The following is a 9,747-nucleotide window of genomic DNA, read 5'->3' as shown; positions in this document are numbered from 1 at the left end:
ACTTAAATAGCACGAGAATTCTGGATCAATCTGAAAAATCTCTATCCCTTCCACACACTACTTCCTTCCCCTACCGAGTGAGTCACGCCTACCCCGAAAGGGAAATGGTTTCATGGTGTAATAAACCCATCTGCTCTGAACCTCATTTTCAGTAGTAGTTTCCCCCTTGCTGTAAATCATTTAAACATTTTGAAACCCCATAAAATCTTGTGCAAAATGGAAAGAATTGATGCATTGAGTAAAATTTTAAAAATCCGACGCAAGAAGGCAAAAGCATATGAATCCTGGCAATATGGTTTGAGCTTAAAGAACGTTCTCCTACGAGATGATTTGAGAATATTTCCCGATTTGAAACAATCGAGAAAATTATTTTTTTTCGGTTCATAATTAACCTTCTTCGTTAAAAATCTATGTTATGTATTGAAAATTCAAGACTTTGATTAAAACTTAATCTACTTTGTTGAAAATTGAACATTTTTGTTCAAAAGTATTCATTTTGATTAGAAACTTTACTATTTTGCAAAAAATGTATTTTCGGTTGAGGATTTAAATGATGGGTTGAAAATTGAACTTTTTTTGTTAAATTCAGCTGTTTTTTTACTTAAAATTAATTTTTTTTCGGCTAAAATATCATCTCTTACATTTTTTGTTAAGAAAGCATCTCCTTTAGTTTAAAAATTAATTTCTTATTTAAATGTTCAACAATTTTGTTAAAAACCCATTGTTTTCTGGTTGAATATTTATTTTTGCACTAAAAGTTGACCCATTCCAGCTGAATATTCATCATTTAATAAAAAACTCATCTTTTTAGTTGAACATTTAAATACTTCGTTGAAAAATCGTTGTTTTCTTTTTACTTAAAAAATGATCATTAACGGAAAATTTAACTATTTAACTATTCCCTTGAAAATTGAACTATTTTCTTAAAAATACGTTCTTCATTTATCGATCATTAATTTTTTGGATAAAAAGTAAACTATTTTGTTGAGAAATCATTGTCTGTTGGTTAAAAATTGATTATCAGTCAACAATTTAACTATCTCAGTTGAGGATTTATAATTTCAATTGAAAAATTAATTTCTTAGCTTAAAAATTGAACTATTTTCTTGAAAAATCGTTCTTTTTTTTGCTGAAAATAATGTCTTAATCTAAAAATTCAACTGCTTAATTTTTTATGGAAAATTTATCCTTCTCAGTTGAAAATTAAACTATTTGATCCAAAATGTGTCTTTTTCGTTTGATTGTTCAATTATTTCATGGAAAATGTATGTCTTTTGTTGATTGAATGGGGGGGGGGGCATAAGAATCTTCTGAATCCCCACAATCGGGGTTGAGGGGGGTCTGAAATAAAAAAAGTCGTTACGAAATTAAAGGACGTTCCCTTACGAGATGAGTCAACGATTTGAAACACTCGAGTAGTTTAAACACTTGAAACCTCTACACCTTTACAGCATCTGCGAGTTGCGTGTCGCGGCTTTTGTAGTGTGGGCAGCGCGCAGGAAAATAGTGGGGGGTTGAGCGTTTCAGGAGCGGTACTCCAGGGGCCACTGTTGCAGGTAACAGATCCTAGAATCGAATGCTAGTCGCGATCGCACCTTCGTACCTGCGATACCTGGTCGCTCTCGTTCCAAACAGGTACGTCGCCCAAAAAACATTCAAATCTCCCGGGAAAAACGCGCGTGTACTTCTCCGCTTCCCCTCTTAACTTTCTCCTGCCAAATCAGGCTAATTAAAGATGAAATTTACCTGGTCTCGATGCTCAGATCAGGTATTTTCGCCAAGAAATGATAATTCTGTGCACTATTTACTTGTGCATTTCTGACTAGTGCATGCTCAGTGAAACTGATGGATTGTTTCTTATTTTTCTTGATCAGTATATTGAAGGTGATTTTTTCGACTTTAGTGCATTTTTGAATTGAGAATTTGGGTTCATCGAATGTTCTGTGGATAACCAGAGGAGATCTGATTGGATCTTCAGGCAAGGCGAAAGGTCTGATGGATGCATTTATTTATAGATGAATGTCATATTTTCTGGATTTTCAGTAGAGTTGGAATTAAATTAAAATTAAATTCGCAATTTGAACAACTTTCACTATATGGAGATGAGATGTGGGAAAAGAAAGTGAATCAGTAGTTTTATATTCTAAGCAGCATAAAATTATGTTTACATCCACATAAAATCTGACGTTTGATTAATTTTCGGATAATTTTTATAAAGATATTAACAAATTAAAAAATAAAGTCACATTTACGTTAACTCCTTCTAAACTAATTGATGGTTGTTCATTAAAAATTTCTTGTATTTTTATTTAGGTTATACATGGTTAAAGACAAAATAACATAATAATTCTCTTCTAACTTGGAATTTAGAATAATTATGATATAAACTACATTTCCCACATTTCACTTTGCAATCATCGCAGACACCAAATCAAGAAACATAAACAGAAGGACATCTTACGACACATTACCATTTTTTTCAACCTCCACTGATATCCAATGAATATTACATCTTCGTGTGGGAGTATGGTGTAGAAATCAGAAATTGGCCTTCACTTACATGTGTCGATATTCTTTTATCTTCAGAAGTGATTGATTTTTATTCAAAAGATAATTATACATAAATTGGTCAAAATTAAATTTATTACTTTTAGTTGGACGAACCAAATAGATTGACGAAATTATAGTGGGTAAACCAAACTCATTAAATAAATTCCATTAATTTCAATGTGCGCGTTAAATCATTTGCAGTGAGTTTTAAGCAAGTTTGTAACTTAAGGATCATCCATAAACTACGTTACCAATGTTGGACGTTACCAGTTTAATTTTTTTTTTTTAATTTAATATTAAATAACTTAAATTCCTAAGTTTTCAGTTCGAAATATATTGTATGCATTTTCAACAAATTGGTCGAATTTTCTACCAAAAAACGTTTTCTACCAAAATAGATGAATTTGTAATTTAAAAATGTAGATTTAAAAAATATATTCATTTTTAACCAAACAATTGCATTGCTAACCAAATAGTTCAACTCTGAAGCAAACGAGATGAATTTTCTACAAAATAGTTGAAACTTGAACTAAAAAGTTCAATTTTTAAACTAAAAAGACGAAGTTTTTCAGAAGACAGTTTAATTTTCAAACAAAAAACTAATTTTCATTCAGCGAAGATAAATTTTTAACCAAGAAAAATAGCTTATCTATCATAAAAGATGAATTTTTATTCTAAAAGGACAAATTTTCAACAGAACATTTGTATTTTCGACCAAAAAATATTCCAATAAGAAAATAGTTGAATCTTCTACAAAATAATTCGATTTCTAACAAAATAATTCAATCTTTAACTACATTGTAGCATTCTCAACTTTTAAAAATAAATTTTCAACACAGCGTGTAATAGTTAACATATCAACCAAAAAATATTTTGATTTAAAATTCAAAACAAATTTATTTTGACCGAAAAAGAAAAATTATCTATAAAATAGTTCTATCATTGACAGAAACAGATAAATTTTTAAACAAAAAGTTTAATTTTCCACGAAAAAAAATAGAATTTTTAAAAGTGAAAAAATGTTTAATTTGAACGAAAAATTGACTGGAATATAATTTAAACCAATTTTATTTGATAGATTCAAAATTTCTTTAAATCAAGATAATTATTTGTTACACTCAAGCATATTATTTCCTTGATAAAGGGTCAAACAAATGTTTGTTTCTTTTAAACACGGTAATTTTAAAATTTCAATCAATTTTATTTGAATCACATAAACGTTTGTTATTTCAATCGAAGATTGTTGAATTCAAATAAAGATGTCTTGAAACAAAATAAAGTTAATTAAAAAAATTTTGTTGGAATCAACTGCAATCAATAAATGTATTTCTTTTAATGAAACTTTTTTCTCAGCGAATAAAAAGGTTAAATATGCAACAAATTTTATTAATTTTAAACAGAAAAAATTGATTTTTAAGAAATTAGTTTAACTTTTAACCAAGTAGTCGAATATTAAAATAAGAAAGATGAATTCTAAATGAAAAATGTAGTAGTTGATATTTCAACCAACAAAAATATTAATTTGAATCAAGAAATACGAGTTATAAAGAAATCATCAAAATTGTTAAACAAAAAGATGAATTTTCAATTAAAATGATGTATCTTCAACAACAAAAATAAATTTTGAAAAGAATAGATCAACATTCAATTAAATAGTTCAATTTTCAACCAAAAAGGTAGATTTTCAAACAAGGAAATTAATTTTCTAACAAGAAAGAGGAATGGTCAATCAAACAGTTGAATTTTTAATTAAAAAGTATCAATTTTCAGCCAAGTAGATGAATTTTTAACCAAAAAAATATCAACTTTCCACCAAAAATAGAATAGTTGAATCTTCAGTTAAAAAAGGAATACTTTTTGAACCAAAAAAGAAACGAATTTTCAACCACGCAGTTAGGAAAAGCAATGATTTATTAAATTAATAATTACTAATTATTCAATTATTAAATTTAAGCCATTTTCTTTTCAATGATAATTTTTTTGGTTGAAAATTCAAAATTTTTGTTAAACATTAATTTTTTTGTTTAGATATTATTTTTTAACTAACATTTTAACAATTTAGTAGAAAATTTAAATATTTGGCACAAAATTAAACTGCTTTGTAGGAAATTCGTTTATTTAAATTGAGAATTGATGTTTCGAACTGAAAATAAAACCATTCAATTTTTAATTGAAACTTGATTATCTTAATTAACAATTAAACTTTTCTAGTTGAAAGTTAAACTATTTGGTTGAAAACTGATTTATTTTATTGATAATTCGTCGTTTTGGCTTGAAAATTCATCAGTTTAGGACACAAAATTCAAATATTTAGTACCAAATTGAACTCTGTTGTAGAAAATTCTTTTTCTTATTGAACAGTAATTATCCTAAATGAAAATTTAACAGTCCGATTTTCGGTCTGAAAAGGACCTTTTTTTGTTTAAAAATCCTACTTTTTAGTTTAAAAAATTATTTTTAAAAATGTAGACTAAAAATTGATCAAATAAAACGTAGGCTAGCATCACATCTACTGTTCAAACTACAGTGAGACTCTTTAATATCGCCGATTTTGGGGCTGACGGTGGGTGGAAACTAACTCATTATAGCCTGCTCCGATTTTGTTTGTTCATGCCTGAGAGCGCGCCTGAGTGACAACTGCAGATCCCGCGCAGCTCCTATTATACCTACCTGCGGCGCGGCGCCAATTTTTGGAAGGGCTATTGAAGGGTTTTCCTGTATTTAGTTGTTAGTTCAAAATTCTTTATTTTTGTAGAAAATTAATCTCCTTGGTAGAAAATGGAAACTATTTGTTAAAAATGTATAAAAATCAGCTTTTACGTTAAAAAATTAATTTTCCTCGTGGAAAATTGAACTATTTTCTTAATAAATTATGTCTGTTGTTGAAAATTCATGTTCTTCGATAAAAAAATTAATAATTAATACTACGTTTTAAAAGTGCAGCTCTTCCATTAAAAATATAACTACTAAGGTTTGAAAGTTGAACTACTTTCTTAAATTCATATTAAGCAGTAAGATTTCACCCCCCTTCCCCTACCCATAGCGTCAAAGGATAAGAAATACTTGTCAAGTAACAGTAAAGAAATAGTGAAATTAGCAGATAATTTGAAAAATAGTGTCTTTAGTGTCATTTTTTTCAAAATAGTATCAGAATAGTGTCATTTCTCAAAAAAGTGTCAAATAGTATGACAAGTGTGGTGAGTCCGAGGCCTGGTAGCGTGGTTTTTATGAAATGTCCCTTAAATTAGATTTATTAACTTAATTGGATTTAACGGAAATTGATTTATTGTTTTTTTAATAAAAAGTGACTAGGGTGAACACGCCGAACAAAATTCTGCCAAGATTACAGGAGTTCCAGTTAAAATAGGTCATTTAATAAATTTAGGGATATTTTCTGTAACATCTACAGAATTTTTGATTCGAATTTACAATTTAAAGATGTTTATTTGACAGAAAAGTTCCGTAAATGTTGCAAAAAATATCCTTAAATTCATAAAAATAACTGAAAATTTTGTATACTACAAAATTCGGTAATCATTAGAGAAAATCTACACTGTCCCTATTTTAACTGAAAGTCCTGTAACCTTAGCAGAATTTTGTATTGCGTGTTGGCAAATTGTATTTTTATTGTATTATGTAGTTTGTGTGGTCCTTATCGGATGGGAATGTATAGAGAGGACGCAAGCCTTTGTTTTGATCGGAACACTTTCGAGATAAAGCTCGAGGAAGATGGCATTCTAGATGTACCAGAGAATCTCAGAGGAGGAAGGTATCTAAGAATACCTGTTGGACGTGTATAACGGAACGATGCTTATGGTACCACGTCGCATCGCGCGAAAATCCGCGAGTCCTACCTAGCCTGGAGGAACTGTCAGGAATTCACGTTTTATGGACCACTCCTATTCTAAGTCTCACTGTATTTCTCGAGTTAGTGTCAAACTTCGAACCAGCTTTCGAAGATTTAATGATTGCTGATGTCGTTTCGTGCACAACCAAATAGATTTTTAAAAATAAGAAAAAGAATAATAACCGTTATCAAAATAACAATAGTAATGATATAGTTATCGGGATGCCCATAAACCACATTAACAATTTTAATCTATTTTTGAGCCCCCATCTACCTCCGGCACCCTTGTTGACGACCCGTATTGAATTCAATATGAAACATTTTTTATTCCTAAGATCACAAATCGAAATACATTGCATTTTTGACAAATAGTTGCATTTGCAACCAAAAAATATTTTCTGACAAGGTAGATGACTTTTTTAAACAAAAGAAATGAAATTTAAAAAGTAATGTTTTTATCCAATGTGTTGCATTAATAACCAAATATTTTTTAATTTTCAATAAAAAAGATTAAATTGAAAAAAAAGATGACTTTATCAAAATAGTGGAATTTTCAACCTACAAATGTGCATTTTCTACCAAATGGTCAAGATTTGCAAGCATAACATATTAAAGATGAATCAAAAACAAAAGAATTTTCAAACCAAAAAGAGAGCATTCTCAGAAGATAGTTGGATTTTCAGCCAAAAAAGTTCATCTTCGACCCAGAAAGGAAGAATTTTAGGCAAAACTAATTTTTTACATTGCGGATCAATTTTCAACTAAAGTGGTGAATCAATTGTACCAATCTTTTCAAAAATAAATAAACTTTCAACAAAGTGATGGATTTTTTAACGAAAAAAAAATAACTTATTTTTAATAAGATAGTTGAATCCTTAAACAAAAATCAGATTAATTTCCAACCGAACAGTTGAATTGTCAACAAAAAAGGATACATTTTCAATTAAGAAAGATGAATTTTAAACGAATTAGTTGGATCTTTAACCGAAAAATACAGACTTTCAATCAAATAGTTGAATTCCAAACTAAAACAGAATAATGCTCAATCCAAAAGCACGAAATTTCAACAAACCAGTTGATTTTTCATTAAGAAACGATGACGTTATCAAAATAGTTGAGTTTTCAAGACAAATAGACTAATTTTTTAGAAGATAGTTGAATTTTTAAACCGAAAAGTTGAATCTTTAACCAAAATCGTAATTTTCAAACCAGAAATTTGACTACTCTACTATAGATGATAAATTTTGTACCAAAAGAAAAATATCCAACATAATAATTGAATTCTCAAATATGTAGCTTCTTAAACAAATAATCGGATATACAAACAAAAATATGAATTTTCAACAAAAAAGTTATTTTTTAACCAAACAGTTTTATTTTCAACTAGATATCTTGAATTCTTAAGTCAAACAGAAGAATTATCTACAAAACAGGTCAAATTTAACTGAAACCATTACAAGTAGTTGATTTTTCAATAAAAAAATACGAATTATTATAGGAATAGTTGAATCCTCAACCAAAACAGATTAATTTTAACCGAACATTTGAATTATCAACCAAAAAGGATTAAAGCTTAATTTTGTACCCACAAAGACGAATTTTTCGTAAAATTTTTTATTTTCAACTAGAAAAGATCAATCTTTAATTAAAAATCCCATGTTTGAAGAAAAAAATGAAAATTTTAAGTTTTATAGAAATTTTAAATATTTAGAATGATTTAAAAAGATTAAGTTTATCTAACAGTTTTTTCAATGAATAAAACTATCTTTAATAATATGCGAAAAATTATGTTAACTGAAGGCCAAAGTAATATCTAATCCATCTGTTGAGTATTCAAAACAAATTATCTAAAAATTATACGATTAATTAATTCCTTTTTTTTTTTTTAGTTTTCTGTAGAGAAATTAACATTTTTCAATTAATGAACAAATTGTATATGTTAACTTGAGAAGCATGATTGTGTCTTTAAATAATCATTCATAATTTTTTAAAGAATGATCAAGTCATTTACAACATGTGAAATTCTTCTAAGCTGATATATAAACTGACCTATAGTTTCATTCGGAACCTATACGATTTTAATGAGATTTCCCAATTTTAAATCTTATAATATTTTTAACAATCTTTTGGAATTCATCAAAATTAAATATTTTTTAGTTTTGAATCATATTGTTAAATCTTTTTTAATTGTCATTCGCGAAGGGGGAGGTACGTGGTAAAAAAAATTCTAACATAAAATATTTGGTTGAAAATTCAACAATTTTGATAAAAAATCATCTTTTTTATTAAAAATTCAATTGTTTTATTGACAATTTGTCTTTTGGCTTGAAAATTGAACAATTTGATTCACTTTTTTATCTTCCTTTACTAAAAAAAAGGTTTGATTAAAAATTTAATTATTCTGTTGCACATTTGTCTTTTTCATTTATTTATTTTTTAGAGAGTTATTTTTTTGTTTGTTAAAAATACAACTATCTGGTAAACAATTAATCTCTTTTAGTTTAAAACAAACTTTTTTGTCGAAAATTGAACTGTTTTGCACAAAATTCTTATTTTAGGTTCGAAAATTGAACAGTTTTGTAGAAAATTCAACTATGTGGTCGAATTGTGAAAATTTAACTATTTTATTTTTGATTAAAAATCTTACATTTTTAGTGAAAAATTAATATATTTTCTTGAAAATTCTTCTTTATTAGTTCTATTAAACTGCTTTTTCCATTTTAAATTAATATGTTTTTTGCTTAAAGTATCAACTATTATATTTTTTGCTGGAAATTCTTTCTTTTTATGTTAAAAATCAATTGCTTGGTAGAAAATTAATGTAAATAAAAATCTTAATTATTTTTTAAATCGAAAATTGTAATATCATATTTTTTCTGAATATTTGACTTATTAAATTTTTAAAATTCAACTATTTGTTTACAAATTTATGTAATTTGTCGAAAATATGTCTTTCTTGTTTCGACAATTACTTTTCTTTGTGGAAAAGTCAACTGTTTTTGTAGAAAGCTCATCTTTTTGACATTAACTAAAAATTTAACTCTTTTGCTGAAAATTCATCACTTGTGGTAAAAATTGAATCGTTTTTGTTAAAAATACAACTTCTTGATTCAAAATAAATCGGTTTTAATGGAAAATTTAGCTTTTTTTTGAAAATTCTTCCTTTATGGTGCAATTCAACTGTTTATGCGTTGAAATGAAATCAAATTTTATCGAAATTTTCTAAGATTCTTCCAAAATGTTACAACTTCAAAAAAAAAAACTTGATTTTTTAAAACCGTCATTTAACTAATTTTAGACCTCTAGAACCTATCCTTACAATTTAAGCGGTGTACATCAAATTTTTATCT

The 9,747-nt window shown here is 27.4% G+C and overlaps 1 protein-coding gene across 1 annotated transcript in view; it reads left to right on the top strand.

Moving 5' to 3' along the window:
• Positions 1-1,566: 1,566 nt before the first annotated feature.
• Positions 1,567-9,747, top strand: part of LOC117179348 — a 47,458-nt gene continuing 39,277 nt past the window's right edge. The window contains exon 1 of the mRNA XM_033371032.1: positions 1,567-1,635. The gene's annotated coding sequence lies outside the window, so the exon portion shown is untranslated. The remainder of the gene's footprint in view (positions 1,636-9,747) is intronic.

The sequence above is a fragment of the Belonocnema kinseyi genome, chromosome 9 (genome assembly GCF_010883055.1).
Source record: "Belonocnema kinseyi isolate 2016_QV_RU_SX_M_011 chromosome 9, B_treatae_v1, whole genome shotgun sequence".
Lineage (NCBI taxonomy): Eukaryota > Metazoa > Arthropoda > Insecta > Hymenoptera > Cynipidae > Belonocnema > Belonocnema kinseyi.
Note: the sequence above shows the minus strand (reverse complement) of the source record. Positions and strands in the feature narration are given on the sequence as shown.